General features: G+C 40.6%; 1 protein-coding gene across 3 annotated transcripts in view; it reads left to right on the forward strand.

Annotated features, from left to right (window-relative positions):
• Positions 1–21,520, forward strand: part of SPTBN1 (spectrin beta, non-erythrocytic 1) — a 217,350-nt gene that overhangs the window by 10,625 nt on the left and 185,205 nt on the right. Inside the window, exon 1 of one of the 3 annotated variants that reach the window (XM_017859015.1) lies at positions 2,628–2,673. The exons of the other annotated variants lie outside the window; for them this stretch is intronic. The gene's annotated coding sequence lies outside the window, so the exon portion shown is untranslated. Of the gene's footprint in view, positions 1–2,627; positions 2,674–21,520 lie in introns of those variants that run through there. 3 annotated transcript variants of the gene reach the window in all.

Here is a 21,520-nt window from a genome sequence, read left to right on the forward strand (position 1 = left end):
GGGGGGGTGGGGGAGTGGGAGGTGGCTTTTTTTCTCTTTATCTTATCTACTTGAACAGGAAGGAAAACCTAGATTCTTCCTTAAAACAATGCTTATTTATTTTGATCTGTGATGTTTAAACATTTTCCACAGCATTTTGAAACCTGTAAGCATAAGCATAGGAGTGCCTTTTTTTTTTTTTTTTTTTTCGGAGACAAAGTCTTTTCTTGTCCCCCAAGCTGGAGTGCAGTGGCGCGTTCTCAGCTCACTGCAACCTCCGCCTCCTGGGTTCAAGCGATTCTCCTGCCTCAGCCTCCCGAGTAGCTGAGATTACAGGCGCCCACCACCGTGCCCAGCTAATTTTTGTATTTTTAGTAGAGATTGATTTCACCATGTTGGCCAGACTGGTCTCAACCTCCTGACCTCAGGTGATCCGCCCTCCTTAGCCTCCCAAAGTGCTGGGATTACAGATGTGAGACATCACGCCCAGCCAGGTGTGCTTTTACAGTGATTATAGTAGTCTTAAAAATTAAAATATTCTTTGTATTTTTATCACTTTAGAATCCCTGATTTTTTTTGACAATGTCTGCTAACATACACAGTATATGTCGTTTTTTTGAATAGCTGATGAAGAATATATACCATCATAAAGGCATAAGTTAGCATAAAATCATCATAACAAAATAGAAAAGTATTTTAAGATATCTTTTATTACCAAAATAATAGATGTTCATTTTAGATCATATGGAAACTAAAGATGAATAGAAAGAAGAAAATTAAAATCACTAGATACTGCATGACCCCAGAAACATGCGGTTAATATTTTAGTGTTTCTCGGCTGGGTGTGGTGGCTCACGTCTGTAATCCCAGCACTTTGGGAGGCCAAAGCAGACAGATCATGAGGTCAGGAGTTCGAGACAAGCCTGGCCAACATAGTGAAACCCTGTCTCTACTAAAAATACAAAAAATAGCCGGGTGTTGTGGGGGCAGCTGTAGTCCCAGCTACTTGGGAGGCTGAGGCAGGAGAATCGCTTGAACCCAGGAGGCGGAGGTTGCAGTGAGCTGAGACCGCGCCATTGCACTCCAGCCTGGGTGACAGAGTGAGACTCTGACTCAAAAAAAAAAAATACACACACACACGTGTGTGTGCGTTTCTCTTTTAAGCCTTTTTTTCTTCTGTGCATCTTTCTTCATCTCACAAATATGTATTAAGGGTCAATCCTCAAATCTTAGAATGAAGATGTAGAGTTTTGACAGTCTGTATGATCACATGATGATGTTCAGCACTCTTGCAGTTTATGCATGTCACATGGCAAAACATAAAATCTAATGACTGGTCTATAGTTAAAGCTGTAGCATGAACACTATCTGTTGCCCTGAGCTGTTTTAGGGGTGGGATGTTAAAAAAAAATGGCGAAGGAAGAGAGAATTCAAAAATTGGTTTATTGTAGCTATTTCTCTTTTCTGAATAATGTCTTTTTACAATGGAAAAATACCAGAAATTAAGTTCTCATTAGATAACGTGCTTTCTGTTTTGTTCTGAAGGGAATTCCCGTCACAGTTGCATTAATTCCCCTGAGAGACGTCTCCATATGCTTTGGACAACATCTGATTTTACTTTTGTCTTCCGATTTCTGAGAGCCTTTGAAACGGCTATCCTATAATGTGTCGCAGTGGAATGGATGTGGTTATGATAATCTTGGTTTGAAGTGTAATAAATTTTACTGGGCTGGGTTTGGTTGTAACTGATGAAAGCATATAATAGAGCTCAACTTCCTTGGGGTCTTTGTATTAGCTGGATTCTTTAAAATTCTATCTTGGGATTTAGGATCTGTTTCAAGGAGAGAAAGCTTTATCTATATTTGATTATGCAAGCCAGTTCTTTAAGCCTTTAGGACATCAGATGGATGGAGGTGACTTGCCAGCCTTTGGTTGCCTTAAATCTAGTATTTGGCTTCTTTCTGAGGAAGGTGCCAAAACGGCTTCCACATCCCTTTCCAGCAATTTCCTTTAGAAACTTGGGGGGTTGCTGTTAGTCTCGTTTGGATAATGGGCCCCAAGGAAAAGTGACAAATGGCCTTCTTCTGGGGTTTAAACACTACAGGTCAGTGATGGTCCTTTTCACAGTTAAGAGGGAAAAATCTGAGCTGTGCTGGGTGGACCTTCTCCAAATAAGGGATTCTTCTGAAACTCCCAACGTGGTGGGAATCATTCTGTGTGCAGGTGGCTAAAGCCCATCAAGGGAAATGCTTGATGGTTGCTGTGCCTGAGCTGCCTGAAGCCTGGTGTAGGAGTCTCAGCTTGATCTTGAAGCAGCTGCAAATGTTAGGTCTGGACACTTGGGATGGCAGCAAGACCAGGCGGTGCCCAGAGTGGTCCCAGTGGCCTAGGTTAGGGCAGGGCAGGGGGCTGGAATGTGGCCTTAGCTGGTCCTCTGAGCAGATGAGAATACCTGTCACTATTTTGGGAGATGAATTTTGGTCAGGGATACTAGTCAGGTGACTTCTCTGAGAAGGCCTGGTCTTTCTCACAGCAAGGTTGACAAGTCTGTGCTGCCAGTTGTCCTTAAATACCCAATTTATCTCCTGGAGTGGAGTTGGGGAAGTGCCTCTAGCCTGGAGCAAAGAGATTTGCCTGCCATTTGGGAAGGAAAGAAACCAGCACACATCCTGTGTTTCATTCTTTGTTTTGAAGGTAGGTTTTTGTCTGTTTGCTTGTTTTTAAATCAACACCCACTGCTAAAGGAAATCCCGAGTTTCCCTGATAATCAGGATGATTTCTTTTTTTTGAAAGGCCTATTTTGTCTTCGAAGTGTGTGTTTCTGACATAGGTTTCATCCTAGTTCTATAAATCTTGCTTAATTCATAAAAGGTAAAAGTTTAATTAGAAGACTGATGTATCGTCTTTTTCAAAAGAAGACTATTCTTGTCTGTCAGTTGAGTTTTTTATATATGTTTATCTGGCTGTGAAGAAATATTTTATTGGTGTATGTGTACATGCATTTTTTATTCTTAATTGTAGTATGTATTTCCACTGGACTACATTCTTGTTAAAGGAAACCTTTGTTCACATGAAATAAACATATCTTTGGTGAGTCATACTTGAGAACTGCTTCTCAGTCTCCTCAACTTTTAAAGTCAGTGGTATTTCATGTAAAGAGTGTATCGGTAGCTGGCCTATCTCTGGAATGTTGTGCAGCTGTGCAGAGCATGAGGCTCACGTGTGCTAATTAAATATGTTTTTTAGCAAGAATGGAATGTAGCAGCATTTGAATTGCTTCAAAAACCATTTCATTTTGTTTCTGAAGAGGGCTTTTTTTGTTTTTGCCAACTATTAACCATTAGAGAGTATACTGACTTTTAGAGGATATATTACTATGTTAAATTGTTCTGTTCAGCTGAACGGGGTGGCATGTGCCTATAATCCCAGCCACTCGAGAGGCTGGCGTGGGAGGATCGCTTGAGCCCAGGGCTTCAAGACTAGCCTGGGCAGAGTAGAGAGAACCTGTCTCAAACCCCAAAGTGTTCTTTTCGCAGAGTTAATGGGGCTCATTAAATACTGAGATTATCCTTTAGAACAAGCTTGTCCATCCTGCGGCCTGAGACGGCTTTGAATGTGGCCCAACACAAATTTGTAAACTTTCTTAAAACATTATGAGGTTTTTTTGGGTGATATTTATTTATAGCTCATTAGCTGTCATTACTGTTAGTATATTTTACGTGTGGCCCAAGACAGTTCTTCCTCTTCCAGTGTGACCCAGGGAAGCCAAAAGATTGGACATGCCTGCTTTAGAATATACCCATTATTAATAATCTTCAAAATGTGGGGGTTGGGTGGGGTGGCTCATGCCTGTAATCCCAGCACTTTTGGAGGCCAAGGTGGGAAGATTACTTGAGTCCAGGAGTTTGAGGTCAGCTTCGGCAACATGGTGAGACCTGGTCTCTACGAAAACAAACAAACAAAAGAACAGAATGTAGGCAGTGGTGGCATGACTAAGGTTCTAAGGCTTACCATCTTTAGTTAAGGTGTCCCTTGGTCTTGCTCATTTCCCGTGGTATGAGCAATTTACCTTCCTTACTCGGTGAGTGCTTAACCTTTCTTTGGGAAGTGAGGCATGACATTTCTTCCCAGTTTGAGCAGTTTTCTGCTACATGTTTTTTGGCTGAGTGTGAGTTGTATCTTTTGGGTTAAACTCCATTCGCTCAGACGGTGGTCTGATTTTTTTTTCAGTCAGGCATTGTGCAAAGTGACCTGATGGGGATAAATGGCAGGTTGGTTGTGTAATGCGGCAACATCTTACTTGGTTGTCTTTAGAGATAAGTGGGACGTGATTCCAGCAAGGCTGTGCATCAGATGTTGGAATGTGTTGGAGAATTGCCAAGAGGTTGGGAGCAAGCTTTGTGACAAGCACTAATGCAGCCTTGGCCTGCCTTAAAATAGCTGCAGGTTAACAAATTATCTTGAAACGTGGCATTTCATCTGAGCAAAATTGCTCCTCTGAATGTGTTACCAAGAGATGCTTTCCTCTTTTTTATCGATGTTTATTATTTATTTTTGCTGTTTCAGCTGTTTTAAAACATCTTACAAGCATATGAAGAAGATAATTCTCTATAATATCTTATCTTGAATGATTTTACTGGAGTAATTAGTAGCACATTATCTGAAACTCACTTGTAGTTCTTCTGCCCTGCTCACCCAACTCACTGCAGAATATATAGTCTTTGCAGTTTGAATAAAAACTGGGCCCTGAAGATTTTTTTTTTTTTTTAAAGACTGAGTCTCACTCTGTTGCCCAGGCTAGAGTGCGGTGGCAGGATCTCGGCTCACTGTAAGCTCCGCCTCCTGGGTTCACACCATTCTCCTGCCTCAGCCTCCTGAGTAGCTGGGATTACAGGTACCCACTAATTTTTTGTATTTTTAGTAGAGACTGGGTTTCACTGTGTTAACCAGGATGTTCTCGATCTCGACCTCATGATCCGCCTGCCTGGGCCTCCCAAAGTGCTGGGATTATAGGCATGAGCCACTGTGCCCAGCCTGAAGATTTTTTTTAAAGTCCTACATTTTATATGTTTGATAGGCATTTGGAAAGGAATTATTGATGTTTGATAGGCATTTGGAAAGGAATTATTGCTGTTTGAACACTAACACATTAGAGAGGCAGAGTCAGTGGCATTGGTTACTTTTCTGTGGAATCTTGTCTTAGCTGATTCACTTTTAGACTTCTTAGTAAGTTCATTGATAGTTTGTCTGTAGTACTTAGTTCTTGTTTGTAATTAATTTACTTTCTAACTGTAGTCTCTCAATTTTTTTCAATAGAAAGGCTTGTTTTTTAAGTCAGAGTGGTAAAAACAAGGGGGGTTGGGAGTGGTCTTTGGAATGGGTCCTGTACAGACTTGAGCCTGATGCTGATGTGATCAAGGTTGGGGGGGATGGGTACCTGGGTGGAGGTGGGGCTGCCTGTGGGACTAATCTAAACAGCCAGTTAGTTTGGGTGCTCTGAAGATGAAATTTTAAAAAATGCAGTATTTGGATTAATGAGTGGAAGTAAACTAAGAACTTCTAGTATTTATATGTTAAATAGCAGATGAAAACGGTGAGTTATATGTTAAATAGTAGATGGAGACATTGAGTTAACTTTATTTTGAGAGGCTTAAATACAATCCAAGTTTGTATACTTAAGGATTTCCTTAAAGATGATATTAACAGATATGTTAATTATCCTAAAACTTAAAGTCGTTTAGACATTTAGATTGAGACTAATTGTGATACTTTCATAGCTCTGTAGCATATCCTGAAAATGGCTTTGTTTCTTTTATTTCGCTGACTTCATATGTCTAAGTCTTGAATTTTGCTTTGTCACTTTCAGTATTTTACATGTATTTTAGAGGTCCTCTCCTTGTATAGAAACATTATATCTGGTTCTAGGTAAGTGCCTTATACAGAGATTTATAATTTGTAATTACTATACTTTTTGGTAAGTAGAATTGAGGTTATTTGGGATATGCTTTCAGAATATGTAAAACCATATTTTGTGTTTTATAACATAGAAAATATCTTGGAAAATGCGTGTGTGGGCAGCTTCTTTAGATGTATTGATTTTTTCACTTTTAGATGGCAGGTGAATTCTAGATGGCATTGTTGCCAAGTTGGAAAATTTCTTCATTGAGCCTATGACCTCTAAAGTATCAAAATTCTGTTTTTGCTTTTCCCTTTTATTGGACATCTCCAGTTTTTTTGTTGTTTTGTTTTGTTTTTTAAAACACACATGGCTGGGTGCACTGGCTCACGCCTGTAATCCCAGCACTTTGGGAGGCTGAGGCGGGTGGATCATACGAGGTCAGGAGATCGAGACTATCCTGACTAACACAGTGAAACCCCATCTCTACTAAAAATACAGAAAATTAGCCGGGCTTGGTCACAGGCGCCTGTAGTCCCAGCTACTCGGGAGGCTGAGGCAGGAGAATGGCATGAACCCGGGAGGTGGAGCTTGCGGTGAGCCGAGATCTCACCACTGCACTCCAGCCTGGGTGACAGAGCAAGACTCCATCTCCAAAAAAAATAAATAAATAAAAATAAACCCATACACACATCCTTGGATAACTGAACTGGTAAATTGAATTGAGGAGAGGTGAACTATAGGCCACCATTTCCTTTTTACTTAGCATACCATTGTCTGGTCTCCTCATGTGAAAATATGTTTTGAATAGTTTTCACCTCCAACTGTCTATTAATTTAGAGTGTGCGTTCCTTTAATCTTGCAAGAGAATTCAGTCATTCATTATACGATAAGCAGACAAAAAGTTAAATACTGAAATGTCCCTTTTCTGGGTTATTGTCTGAATTAGGAAAACATTCATTCTACATTTTACACATGCATATGGGATGTTATCTCTCCTCGTTTCTGTGCCTTGTACTGGCACAAGCTTATAGGAGTAGGAACAAATAAGCTTAGCATTTAAAATATTCCAGACCTAAAAAATCTATGGAATTTGCTTATCTGCTGGGGGATGCACAGTCAGACAGACCCAGGGTTTTAATTGGCTCCTTCTGCAGTGTGAAGGCAGATGGGAACATTACCAGAGTCTGCTGCAGATGGCAGTGGGGTGGACAGGTGAGGCCCACATGGAAGTTCATGTCACTTGTAGGTGGAGTAATGAGTTTATGAAATGCTAGCCATTTTAGATATTTCTACAGCTGTTGTTGGCGAGCTGAAAATACATTGAACTTGTTGGAATGGTAAAAGTTTTGCTATCTGAATAGGCTTAGATAAAATAGTGCTTCAGATGCCTATAAAGATGTCTATTGTAACATTATTATGATTTTTTAAAGCGGTGATAACCTAAATATCCATCATTGGTAAGTTACAGGGTGGACTGTATATTCTGGAGGCAATACAGTGTGTAGTTAAAAGTGCTGACTGTGGAGCTGTGGTGCCTTGGTCTAAATCCTGATTTCATCATGGGCCCACTTTGTGACCCTGAGCAAGTCATTAACCCTTCTCCGTCTCAGTTTCCTCATCAGTAAGATCAGGATAATCATAGTACAGACCATATAGGGTTGGTTGGATTAAATAAGTTACAGGTAAAGCAGTTAGACTAGTGCCTGGAAAAAATGTATTATTTATTTACTATATTAATAAAAACAATATTATTATGGAAAACTTTCTAATAACATGGGAAGGTTTTAACATAGGGAGAAAAGCAGAATGCAAGATTGTATAAATGGAATTACCACAGCTGTGTGGAAAATATACAAAAGGGATAAGGAAATACTACAAATATTAAGGTTTTGGGAGAGGGGAAAATGGATGAGATTCCTTGTGATTTTGCTTTTGTCTCAGAGCTGTTTTGTATTTTCTGTTGTTCTACAGTAAGCGTAAGTTATTTCTATAATTTGAAAAAGTAAACTTTGTTTTGAAAAGTGGATGTAGGCTGGGTGCTGTGGCTCATGCCTGTAATCCCAGCACTTTGGGAGGTCGAGGCAGGTAGATTGCCTTCAGGTCAGGAGTTCGAGACCAACCTGGCCAACATGGTGAAAATACATAAACACAAAAAATTATAAAAATACAAAATATAAAATTGTAAAAATACAAAAAATTAGCCAGGCGTGGTGGCACGTGCCTGTAATCCCAGCTACTCAGGAGGCCGAGGCAGGAGAATCACTTGAACCCAGGAGGCAGAGCCGAGATCGTGCCACTGCGCTCCAGCCTGGGGGACAAGAGCGAAACTCCATCTCAGAAAAAGAAAAGTGGATGTATCCCTTGCAAACAATTAGTTTGTCAATTATAAGAACAGCTTGTTCTTTAAAAGCTTAGGGCCTTCCATTTGGCAACAGTTTGTCTCCTTTTGATTCTACAGTACTTTCACATTCTCATAGAAGCGGATGGGAAATGCTGGATTAGACCACATTATCTACGCTGTTATCTATGTTTAGAAACTTTTAATGATGGCAGATATGCAGTCCCTTCTCTTTGTGGTCACATGGGAGAATTACTTTTGCCTGCTGCCCTTGCATTTCGGTGGTGTGTTTGACTAGTTCTGAGGAATGGCCTGTGTCCAGCCTGTAGTGGCAGAGCCTCCTGCTACCATATGATAGATAAGTAACATGAGTGAGAAACATGCTTCTGTGAGCTTGAGCCACAGAAAGGCATTCTTACAGAGTGCCTTGGAGTAATGAAATGCAAAACTATTTTTTAAGTTCATCATTTAGTGTTTTCTGCTAATTCAGACTGATTGTGTAGTGGAAAGAATACAGCCATCAAATTCAGACTGATTGTGTAGTGGAAAGAATACAACCATCAGTAAGTCACATGACTGTTATTAACAGTATGAATTTAGACAAATCATGTAATAGAGTTTTAGTTTTCTTGTGTCGAAGGCCTCACCTCCACAAACTACAAACAAACAAAACTTGATGACTTCAAATTAGTCCATACCAGGGTGTTTAGTTTTAACTCACTGCCCTTTAGTGCTTGAAATGAGATTCTTTAGACCCAAGTGGCCTTCTTAAGGATTCATTCTTGTTGTATGCTTATTCTACATTTCTCTGTATATTTATTTTGTCACTTCTGGTCACTGTATGTAGGTTTATTTAAGAAAAATTGCCTTCCATAGTTTATCAGGCAGGTTAGGCTGGTGCTGCAGTAACAGAGATCTCCAGAATCTCAGTGGCTGAAACTCACAGATGCGTATTTTTCACTCATGTTACTTGTTCGTCACATAGTGGCAGGGTGCTCTGCCATCCTCAATCAAGGACTCTGGGCTGATGGGCTAGACACAGGCCATTGATCAGAATAATCAAATGCCCCACCCAAATCCTAGGGTAGCAGGCAAGAGTAATCCTCCCATGTAGCCACAGAGAGAAGAGACTGGGTGTCTGTGATTATTAAAAGTTTCTAACTAAATATAGATAACACTGTAGGTAATATCGTCTAATCCAGCATTTCCCATCAGCTTCTTTGAAGCACCAGTTTTGCAGTATGTCAACGTGCAGTTTATAAAGGGCATTTCCTCATCAAGTAAATCTGGAGAATGCTGGGCTTAGTAACATATACTAGGCCTCTTTAGGGAAGGCTGTCTCAGAGCTGTTATATCGTAACAGGCATTCTGGAGGTGGAGAGTAAAATATGATGTTTCCCGAACTTACCTGACCTTTGAATTCTTTTCTTACTTTTCATAGCCTCTCTTGGATGCAGGGTTTCGTAAAATATGCTTTGGGATACCCTAATTTGTCTAATTTGTTCTCATACAAAGCAAGTATTTGGAATTGCATGTTAAGTAATACTTGCATTGGGAAGAATCTTTGACTTTATTGTTTGTTAAAAGAGTTGAGTATTTGAAGAGAGATTTCTACTATTACAAATTAAATTGCAGGCAGTTTTAAAAAATTAGTTATTACTGGTTATATGCCTATGTTGAATCCATAGGACATTTTCTTCATTTAGTTGCCTTTGTGTTGTAAACTTACCATTGAAAAAAGAAAGGTAAATAAACCTTGACCACATATCTTAGTGGTTATAAAAAAATTAAATTGGTTTGAACAGATGGTCCAAACACACAGAGGTTTTTTTTTTTTTTTGGCTGGTCCGAGGAGTTTTGCCTTGGTTCTGCCTTGACTTTCAATAACCAAGCTTGCTCTAGAATTTTTTGTGAAACGAGGATATTCCTACTTGAAATGAACGGGCCGAAAGAAACAGAAACTTTTGTCAAGAGGTATTAAGTATTCTCTACCAGAAGACTGTTGGATTAAACACAACATTCTTGCCAGGGATTTTATGCCTGCGGTATGTAACAAATCTTAGTATGGAAATTATCCACCTTAAAGTGTCCGTAAACTTCAGGTAATAATAAACTTAGATAAGCAAAGCGCGCGCGCGCGCCCCCCCAACCCCCGTTTTGTAACGTGCTGGTAAAACTTTATGGAACTAAACTCTCTAACTCCCCGGACTTTCGGATTTTGGGCATTACTTTTTCTTTTTTTTTCCTCTTAAGAATGTATTTGCTTGCTATTAAAATTATGTGAAATCCAGTCCAAGAATTCGTTTTTCATTTCTGCTTGTTGCTTTTTTCCTTTGTGAGTAAACAGGGTGAAGGACCACATTGCTGTGTCGGTGACAGGAAAACACACTTTTAAAAGCTGTCCAGTTACCTCACAGCCCCATCCTACCCCTTTTCCTGCTGCATTACAGACTAGAGTGACCGGAGGCGCATGTGGGGCCATGCCTGGTAATGCCGCAGCACTTTGGGAGCTGAGCACATGAGGTCAGGAGTTCAAGACTAGTCTGGCCAATATGGTGAAACCCCATCCCTACTAAAAATACAAAAATTAGCTGGCATGGTGGTGGGTGACTGTAATCCCAGCTACTCGAGAGGCTGAGGCAGGAGAATCACTTGAACTCGGGAGGAGGAGGTTGCAGTGAGCTGAGATCATGCCACTGCACTCCAGCCTGGGCAACAGAGTAAGAGTCCATCTCAAAAAAAAAAAAAAAAAGAAAAAAGACTGGTGGTAGACTGCTTTTTAAAGGCGACTTGTGAGGATTTGAGGCAGAGAAAACCTTCTTCAGAGCCACAGTTCCCAGTCTTATCCTTTGTGTTGATATTAGTATTGTTGTGAAAAAAGCATTCATAATCCTTCAGAAAAACAAACATTAAAATACATTTTTTCACATGGTCTGGGGCTGACAGGAATCAGGCTTAATATATCCAGGGATATGACAAACATGGGAACGTGCAATGATCGCCGCAGAGCTGCCGATCCTGGTCCCACGGCTCTTGTCTGTGGCAGGTCTTCCTGGGGGAAGAGATTTCACTCTCTTATGAGAATGCTCGTGTTTGATGCCCTCGGATGCTTGTGTCAGGTTCCAGTGATGGTAGCCTTGGAGTAAGTCTGCCTTTGAGAGAGGATTGTTTTTTTCCTCACTCTTCAAGGACCTGTAGTGGGTCGCCTGATGGGCCACCCTCTGGACCAGCTCAGATGTTGGGGAGTTTCATAGAAGAGCAGTGCTTTCACATTACAGGGTGCAGCTCACAGTCAGAAAGTTTGTAGAGGATTATAGAATTGGAAGTTTTGGGACTGGGCCGAACCCTGTAGTTAGTACATCCACATGATTGTATCAAAGAAGGGTCCAGAGCTCAGAGAGGCTAGATGCAGTCACACAGCTTCACACAAGAGTAAGGGCTGAAACTATCGCCGTTAACAGATATGTGGAAATGCTCGGTGTCCTTGCAACTATTTCCAATGTGCTGAACCTTAAAAGGCATCTTACTTCTGGTTACTGGAACCACTTGGGATGCATTTTAAAATTACATAAATGAAGTAAGCCTACAAGTTTATGCTCATGTTTACTGTTTTTGTGTTGTTAAACTGTTAATAGCATGAATGGTTAAACATTTGCTGGGAAAATAGAAAGTGTTCTGAAAATACACAGTACCAAAGGTAAAAAAGATACATGTCTGTATATGTGAGTGCTGTGTATATATATGTGTGTGTGTGTGTGTGTGTGTGTATGTTTTATTACTAGGGAAAGGAAGAAAGCGCATTGTGTATGGAACTAAAAGCCAGGACCTACTGCATGTCCATCTTTGTTTTAGTAAAATTAACAAACAACTAAGTGTCCTGGCTGCCTGGCCAGGCTGAAGGAAGACGAAGGTTGTTTTAAAAGAGAAAAAGATCTGGTTAAATATTTGACCAGATACTTTGATAAGTTTAAATGTTTAAACATTTTCATGCCCAGGGTTGTCAGTGAAGGCTGACTGCAGAGTCTTCTCTGCCCGCAGATGACTTGTGCTGTGTATAGCAATGATTTAAAGGCGGATGTAGTTACAGAAAACATGGCCGTTACCAACCGCCCCCCGAATTGGTTTGTAACCATGTAAGAAATTTTAAGGTATGATTGGTAAAAGTAAAAACAATAAATGCTTTTTTTCCTATCCTCTTCTGTGGAAAGTAGGACTTGGGAGGGAGTATTTTACAGTGGGTGGGTTCTGTTTCTTGGAACCACACTGCCTGGTTGGAACCCTCCCTCTGCCGGTTACTGATTCTGGTCTTTGGTAGGTGAACATATAATTTATTATCCAAACTAGGTAATTTATGAGAATGAAAGGAGACACTTTTAATAGTTGTGCCAGGACAGCAGGCATAAACTAGGATGGTCGGAGGCAAACCAGGAAACATGGTCACTCTAGTCTTAAACAAGTTACCTAATCTTGGTGTCTGGGTTTCTTCACATTGTGAAATGGTTATGACTCACTTAATGGGGTGTTAAGATTAAATGCAATAAAGCATGTAAAGTTTTGCAATGTTGTTTGGCACATAACTATTCAATAGATGTAGCTATTTAAAAAAAGTATTTAGGATACTTAATTCATGTAATAACCACTTAAGTATTCAGTTTGCTTTCTGCTGTCTTTGTGTTATTTCTCCCAAGCAAATTTTGCTTTTTTTTTTCCCCCAAGAGGCAAGGTCTCACTATGTTGCCCAGGCTGGCCTCTGACTCCTATGCTCAAGTGATCTTCCTGCTTCAGCCTTCCAAGCAAACTTTGCTTTTAATAACTTTAGTATTTACTAATGGCTTCTTCCTTTTATGGCACCTGCTCAAACTTCATTGCTTGCTTTATCTGAGCCCTTTACTCAGAAAGTAAAATTGACTTCTACTTTTTCAGCTACCTGTGTATCTGCCACTTAATTATATAATTAGCACCTATGGCCCAGAGATGGCAGCTGGGTATTGGGGCACTCATTTATCAGGTTGTTTCTAATTAACATCTACTCTGGAGAGCACCTTTTGAACAGCTGGCGCTGAGATATTGGAATGGTTGGGAGGTTGAGTGGGTGGTGAGTGGCAAAGCTCGACCTCTTCTGCCTCTTTTAAAAGTTGGGTTTTTCCCAGTGTAGTGATATGCAGGGTTGCCAGATTTAGGAAAAACAAAATCAAACAAAAAAGAAGCCAGAATGCCTGGTTAAACTTTAATTTCAGATGAACAGTACATCATTTTTAGTGTAAGTATGTCTTATGCAGTATTTGAGGCACACTTATCCTAAAAATTCATTGTTTATGTGAAATTCAGCTTTAACTTGATGTCCAGTATTTATCTGGCAATCCTAGTTTTGTAATCCAGAAAGAATTTTTATTCTATTCAGTATAACTCACATTCATATGTGTATGAAACGTGTAGTCCAGATCCTTTCATAAGTATTGTGTTAATTTTTTAAAAATCCCTCTTGTCTACCCTCCATTGGAATGGATAGTTGAGAAGTCATTACTGAGTTGCTGCTGCTGGTTCCCACAAAGGCCAAGATGAAAAAGAATTCAGTCTGATTTGCCACAGCAGCAGGGATTATATTTGCTCTTTGAGAACTTCTTGGCTGTGAATGTGGATGAACTTAAGCCAGCTCTTTCTCCTTGGAGGGGAGTCCGTTAGTTAAGGTGAGTTATTGAAGCCCTGGCCAACTCTAGGAGTTCTCAGTTTTGTAATTGAATTACTTTAGTAATATTAAGTAATTTGGGGAGAGAGTTACTTTTAGGTCATTTATATTTCACTTGTCAATGTAGAGGGAGCTACTTATATTGTCATTAAGAGTGACATTCAGCCTGGTGCCATGGTGAGCACCTGTGGTCTTAGCTACTTGGGAAGCTGAGGTGGGAGGATCACTTGAGCCCAGGAGTTTGAGGCCAGCCTGGGCAACAAACAAAACCCACATCTCTAAATAATAATAATGATGATGATGATAATAAAATCCTAGAAATGAAGAACAGGTTTGGAAAAATAAAAAAGTAACCTTCATATACTCTTCCCATTAGAATCTCTCTTGCCGCTTTTGATTTTCAGCAGTGCTGCCCAGAAAATGCTGGTGAGCTTTTTGCCCCAGCTTTGGAACTCTGTCAGCAGTCAACCCTGAAGGGCATGACATGCCTTTGGGAAATGCTGATTGCAAGATTAGAGGCTACAGAAACCTGAGTGTGTGTGTGTGTGTGTGTTTTCTCCAAACTCTGGGTATGATGCCTCTGTTAAATCAAGTCCCCGAGGAAAAGCTTCACCAGGTTAATGATACACTTGGTGAAGTTAGTAATGGCAAGTAAAAGTTGAGATTTGTGCCTGCTGGACAAAAGTGAGCCAGAGCAAATGGATTTTGGACCAATACTGACTTTTTAATTGCTACTATTTAAAGAGTTTAATATCCCCAATGAAAAAGCACAGGTTTCAGACAATCTTTTGAAGAAAAATGCGTAGTGGTAAGAGCTTACTGTTAGGCACAGAGAGTGTGTGGATGGGTTAGCCAAGGGAAGGAATCCAATTAAAGCTGTTTATTCAGAGTACTAGATTTGGAGGTGTATTTTATTGTTAACTGGTGATTTTCCAGAAAATGAATTATTTGTATATAAAGATTGATGCTAGCCAGGATTTATATACTGACAGTTATTTGAAAAACCTCTTTCCTTCCTCCTTTTACCTTCTTTTCTGAGCTCTTTTCCTCTGCATGGCTTCCTTTATAAAGCAGCCCATTTGTGGGACGTGGTTTTGTTCTCGATGAGCCTGAGGTTTGGCGTAGTGCCACAGGATTGCATGATAGGGGGAATATTTGGCCTCATTATTTACATGGCTTAGATTTTGGTTTTTGAAGTGTCTGGTTGGATAGGGATTGACTATTAAGGTAGACATTTTCACATTTTGGAGCACTGATCCTCAATCTTGGCAGCACATTGGCATCCCCTGAGGAGACTTTAAAAATGCAGGTGTCAGCCGGGCATGGTGGCTCATGCCTGAAATCCCAGTGCTTGGAAGGCTGAGGAGGCAGGATCACTTGAGTCCGGAAGTTCAAGACCAGCTTGGGCAACATAGCAAGACCTCATCTCTACAGCAGAAAAAAAAAAAAAGAAAAAATTAGAAACAATTAGGAAAAAAAATGCAGGTGTCTGGGTCCCACTTCCGGAGAATCTGATTGAATTGTCTGGGGTACAAAATGGGCACCAGGACTTGCAAGAGGTCCTCAGGTGATTGGCCAAGTATGCATGTTATCCTCTGGCCTCCCCTCAAAGTTATGTCACTAGCCTGTGCTGTCCAGTAGGGAGCCATGAGCACCAGGAAGTTACTTATGTTTACATGAATTTAAATGAAATAAACTGAAACTTCATTTCCTTGGTCACACTAGCCACATTTCGAATGCTCAGTAGCCACACATGGCTCGTGGCTGCTCTATTGGATAGTACAGATATAGAACATTTCCGCCACAGCAGACAGTTTCATTGGGTGGCCTAGATCTAGGATGTCAACCAAACATGGGAGGAGCACGAACATTTAAGAGGCCTGACACAGGAAGGGCAGGCTTGGAATAGAGCTAATCCCACAGGACTTGGCAGTACTGAGTTACTCCATACTTTTTTAAGCAACCTTTTTCTCAATGGTCTTTTGGCACCAGAAGCCCCACAGCAGTTGGTGCAATGGATTATGTGTCTCATCTTACAGAAGGGCCCCGTTTAAAACAGGCTGGTCTGAAGGGGTGTGGTGAGGACTCAGGGCAGGCAAATGTGACCCTGATGAGGCCAGGCCAGGGAAGAGAGAATGCAGCTTTATTCCTTCAGAGCCGAGGAATGCCCTGGAAGGGAACCGAAGCCTGAGTATTGGGGTTAAACTAGGTGAGAGGAGATTTTATCTCTCCTGCTGGAGAAAGACCTGCCTCGATAGTTTGCCTCTGCTTGCTCATCTCTAGTGTGTGGGAAACAAGGACAGTGCTAGCACATATTTCACATGAAATAAACTCCCATTGTGGGCCCCCACGTTCTTGGAGCGCTGGGGTACCACAGGGTTGAGAATGGAATCAATTATGTTCCGTGTTTGTTCAGACATAGCACGTAAGATCCCAGGAAGGTAGGGTCACGGAAAAGCGAGGGGTTAGAGGAAACATGAAATATACCAAAGGATGTGGATTTTCTACCCGTTGCTTCCCTCAGCAGGACCTTTTTGGAGATTGTTCCTCCTGCAGGCGTGAGAAACCCTCACGTGGAGAGGCTGTCTGGAAGCCAGCAGTCCAGTCTGTACCATCCAGGCTCTTTGCTGTGCCTTCCTGTCTCTTGCATTTCACTGGACATTAGCACCTCCCCGGGAGCAGATTTCTGTTGCTTTCTATGTGCCCACTATAAAGAAAATGCCAAGTGTTCCTGGGTGTGGGAAGTGGGTGGGAAGAGCTCTGAGAATGCATGGATCAAAGGCGCTCAGGTGATTTAGGGGTGTGACTCCCAGTGGCTTCACAGGGCCTGTGAGTCATTTCAGAGAGTTTCTCCTGTTTTGTCATTGTCTGCTATTAAACCAGGGTGAAGTGTAAGTGCCTGTTACAGACCTCATTCCCTTCTTACTTTGTTCTGCTGGTCAGGTTAGTGTTCTTGACAGGGTTGCATCCAAATATCTGTACTGGGGCTGGGCATGGTGGCTCACGCCTGTAATCCCAGCACTTTGGGAGGCCGAGGCAGTCAGATCACCTGAGCCCAGGAGTTCGAGACCAGCCTGGGAAACATGGTGAAACAACGTCTCTACAAAATATACAAAAATTGGCTGGGCATGGTGGTGTGCGCCTATGCCTTGGGAGGCTGAGGTGGGAGGATTAATTGAGCTCAGGAGGCAGAGGTTGCCGTGAGCTGTGGTTGCACCACTGCACTCCAGCCTGGGGGACAGAGTGAGACCCTGTCTCAAAAACAAAACAAAACCAAATATGTGTATTGGCAAGTGATAACTGCACAGTATTAACTGCCTTTCTCTGAGGAGTAAATCATCAGGGCCCTCCTAGGAATTTTATATGCTTAGGAATTGTGTTTATTTTCCTCTCATTCACTTCAGTCCTGCTTCTGACTGCCAGAAGAGGCCTGCTTTCCTTCCTTTCCCATTGTCAGTAAATTTTAGACTTTTTGTTAATACTCGTCTGCTATTTTTAATTATGTTTCACGCTTTTATTTTGCCATTTTCTATATTCTCTTTCCTCAAGCTGAGAGAGCAAGGTAGGAAATGTTAACTTCGCCTAAGAACAGGAATATGGGAAGCTGAAAAGACCAAAAAGAATGCTAAGAGGAATAATAGGAAAGCCAGTGTTGATGACAAGTGTCTTCTGTAATTGCCATCCTGGTAACTTTTCAGGGTACCACTGTTCCTCTATGCTTTATGGATGTTTGAAGCCTTTTATAGAAGAGAATTTTAAAGGACAAGTAGAGAAGTCTTAACTCCTGGGAGTAGTTCGTTGATTTTCCCTTCATCCTTTTGCCTGCACCCGGCATGGGGTGGTTGTGGTTTTGGTGACGAGCTCCTAGAAAGGCTCAGCGTGGCTCATTCTAGGCCTCAAGCACCAGAATACGTTTAGCTTCAAAAATGACAAGTTAGATAAGAGTGTTCAGACCAAGAAAATTAATGCAAAATTTCCTGATGGAGTATGTCAGCACTATAAAGAAGTTCTCGAATGTTGTGTAAAATACAAAAAATATAAACCATTATCAAAACCTAAAAAATGTGTTAAATGTTTATAAAAGACAGTGAAGGATTCTTATCACACAATGTGTAGACCATGCGCCTGTGAACTTGAAGTTTGCACAAAATGTGGAAAGAAAGAAGACATTGTTATTCCATTCAACAAGGAACCAGAAAAAAGCAAAATATTGAAAACAATCTAAGTTCCAACCATAGAAGAAGCTGCAAAAGAAATGAAGAAAGGGATGATAATTTAGATTTTGATGTTGATTTTGAAGACACAGGAGGAGGCCGGGTGTGGTGGCAAGAGCCCTGCTGGGTTCTTCTGATGCTTGTATTGAAAAAACTGCTTTTGCTTTGTAACAAGCAAACATAAGTGTCCGTACTTTTGCTATGAGTCATTTACTTGAGATCATTTATCAAATGGTGCTGAGGACCAATTTTTGAGGCTAGCAATATGATAATGTCATCTTATTTTTATATGAGCTAGTTCTTATAACCATCAGTTCTGAATCTGTTTTACTTTGGTATTAGGTAATATATCATACACAATTTATATTGTTCATGTATACAATTTGTCCGTTTTCTATAGCTTTTCTGATTTCCTCGTTAGGATTTTTTTTTTTTTTTTTTTTTTTTTGCTGTTTTTTAACTTTTCAAAATCAGCACAATGTTTTCCTTTGAAATTAAATAGATTACTTGGTTTCCAACATTTAATTAGATCTAACATTTAATTAGATCTATCAGAAAAAGTTTTCACATAATGAAATTATTTAAGCAGTATTATATTAATGGAAAACATTATTCTCAGGAGTAATTACTACGCACCTTTGATGTGTACTTGTTTGCATTTACTGTATGCATGACATACTACTGTACAGTGAGTTGCAGAGTAATGATGATTCAATAAATGTGGATCTGTTTTGCATATTTGCACAACTTAAGAAATGCCAACATCATTTTCTCTGAGAAGCCTTCCCTGATTTTCAGCCTAGATCCAGTTCCTCTGACATTTGTTCACAAAGCTGCATACTTTTCCTTGACAGTATTAAGTATCTAATGTCACATTTCTTCGTTAATAATTATTGTCAGTCTACCCACTAGACTAGAGCACCATTGCTTTTCCAGTGTTACAATAAATGAATAAATGAATCAGTGAAGTCATGTATCATTAGGATTTCACAGTATCTTTTATGAAATACTCAAAGTCAAAAGTTGGTCAGAATTTCACATTCTTAAATTGACTTTTAATATCGTGATATTATAACACTTGATGGTCTCCTCCTGTGTCTTTTTTTTTTTTTTTTTTTTTTTTAAGACGGAGTCTCGCTCTGTTACCCAGACCGGGGTGCAGTGGTGCAATCTCAGCTCACTGCAAGCTGCGCCTCCCCGGTACACGCCATTCTCCTGCTTCAGCCTCTCGAGTAACTGGGACTATAGGTGCCTGCCACCACGCCCGGCTAATTTTTTGTATTTTTAGCAGAGACAGGGTTTCACCGTGTTAGGTAGTTTGGTCTCAATTTCCTGACCTCATGATCTGCCCGTCTTGGCCTCCCAAAGTGCTGGGATTACAGGCGTGAGCCACTGCGCCCCGCCCATCATATCCTTTTTGAATAAGAATTTCTAGGCATTGGGTCCAGGAGTCTGTATTTTGAAATTCCTAGGTGATTTTGGTGAGCATCCAAGTTTGAGACCCACTGGCCTTACCCTCATACCTTAATTTTCAAATGAGGAAACTGAGGACTAGGGAGGGAAAGTGATTTCCTTGCAGTTAAAGGCAGCCAGTGGTAAGATGAGACCAAGGACCTTTCTAAGGTCCCTTACACCCCTGAGAGTCAGTGGCTCTCTGTTTTCACTTTGGACTGCCGTGATGTCTGACTCATACTGTAGTCCTCTTCCTAAAATCTTCTTCTTTTTTTTTATTTTTGGCAGCGTGTTGAATTCCGCTCTAGTTTCATTCGGTGAGTGCTATTTCTTGCTTCATTATAAAAGGTAGTGTGTCACAGGTCCTGTGTGGTCACACAGGCTAAGTGTAAGCTTCGAGAATGATCTCTGGGACCCTGTTTCTCAGATGTCAGTGTTGTGCATTATCTCATCCTGGTGGCTTCTTTGTGATTTAGTTTCCCCTCCTCCCTTCACCATAAAAAAAGTCTTATCTCCTGATGTATTTTTGGCTTCAGAATAACTCCAGATGGTACATTTTGTATAGGGAAAAAAAATAACAGAATTTTTCACGCTCTTCTGTGAATTATTTTCCTACTTTCAATTTTAATGAAGTTATTAATCTTACAAAAGCTCGCTTTGTAAAGAGACTAATCTGAACAAACTTGCTTATATACAATAAGTCCGATGGCAAAAATTAAGAGTACAGTTATTATCAGAGGCTAAAATAACAATTTAATTTTCTACAAATAGAAAATTAAGAAAAATAACTTTTAATGCTGGGATTTGACATTGAGAAATGGCTGACAAAAATGGGACCAAATAAAATGCTGTAGTTGGCCAGATGTGGTGGCTCATGCCTGTATTCCCAGCACTTGGGGATGCTGAGGTGGGAGGATCACTTGAGCTCAGAAGTTCAAGACTAGCCTAGACAGAACCTGGTCTCTATTTAAAAAAAAAAAAGAAAAAGAAAAGCCAGGCATGGTGGCATGTGCCTACAGTCCCAGCTACTCAGGAGGTAGAGGCAGGAGGATCACTTGAGCCCAGGAAGTTGAGGCTATACTGAGCCATGATCATGCCACTGTGCTCCAACCTGGGCAACAGAGTGAGACCCTGTCTCCAAAAAAAAGAAAAAAGAAAGATAAAAAAGGAAAGAAAATGACATAACTGAAAGCACTTTGAAAAATACATGGCAATATGCAGATGCAAGTTGCTGCTGATTTTTACAATCATAATTCTAAGCAGGGTGCGGTGGCTCACACCTGTAATCCCAGCACTTTGGGAGGCCGAAGTGGGTGGATCACTTAAGGCCAGGAGTTTGAGACCATCCTGGACAACATGGTGAAACCCCATCTCTACTAAAAATACAAAAATTAGCCAGGCGTGGTGGTGTGCATCTGTACTCTGTGTTCTCGGAAGGCTGAGGCATAAGAATCACTTGAACCTGGGAGGTGAAGGTTGCAGTGAGCCAAGACTGTGCTATTGCACTCCAGCCTGGGTGACAGGGTACCCTGTCAGAAAAAAAAAAAAAAAAAAAAAAATCGTAATTCTGATTTGAGAGCTGATGACAGTTTCAGACGATTAAGAGCTTTTATGAAGAGCATGCATACATTTAGCAATCTCTAATTGGGAATGTTTTGGAAAACACTCCTGAGAATGTAGGTTATTTATAGAAGATGTCCTTTACTTTGATATAATCTTCCTACTGTGGTTTTTATCAGTTGGATTTTTCTGGATCAACGAGAAGACCTATGAGCCTAAAATATTTATAATTCTAGTTGTGTTTCCATAAGAACATGAGAGAACCTCAGCATTAACCGTTCTTGCTGGTCTCACAGAACACCCCAAAAATCTGTTCAGTTTTGCTGGAGTGATGACAGAGAATGGAAAACAAGTTTATGAAGTTTTTTTTTTTTTTTTTTTTTTTTTTTTTT

Source organism: Rhinopithecus bieti, unplaced genomic scaffold, assembly GCF_001698545.2.
Source record: "Rhinopithecus bieti isolate Rb0 unplaced genomic scaffold, ASM169854v2 scaffold_47995, whole genome shotgun sequence".
NCBI classification, from domain to species: Eukaryota; Metazoa; Chordata; class Mammalia; order Primates; family Cercopithecidae; genus Rhinopithecus; species Rhinopithecus bieti.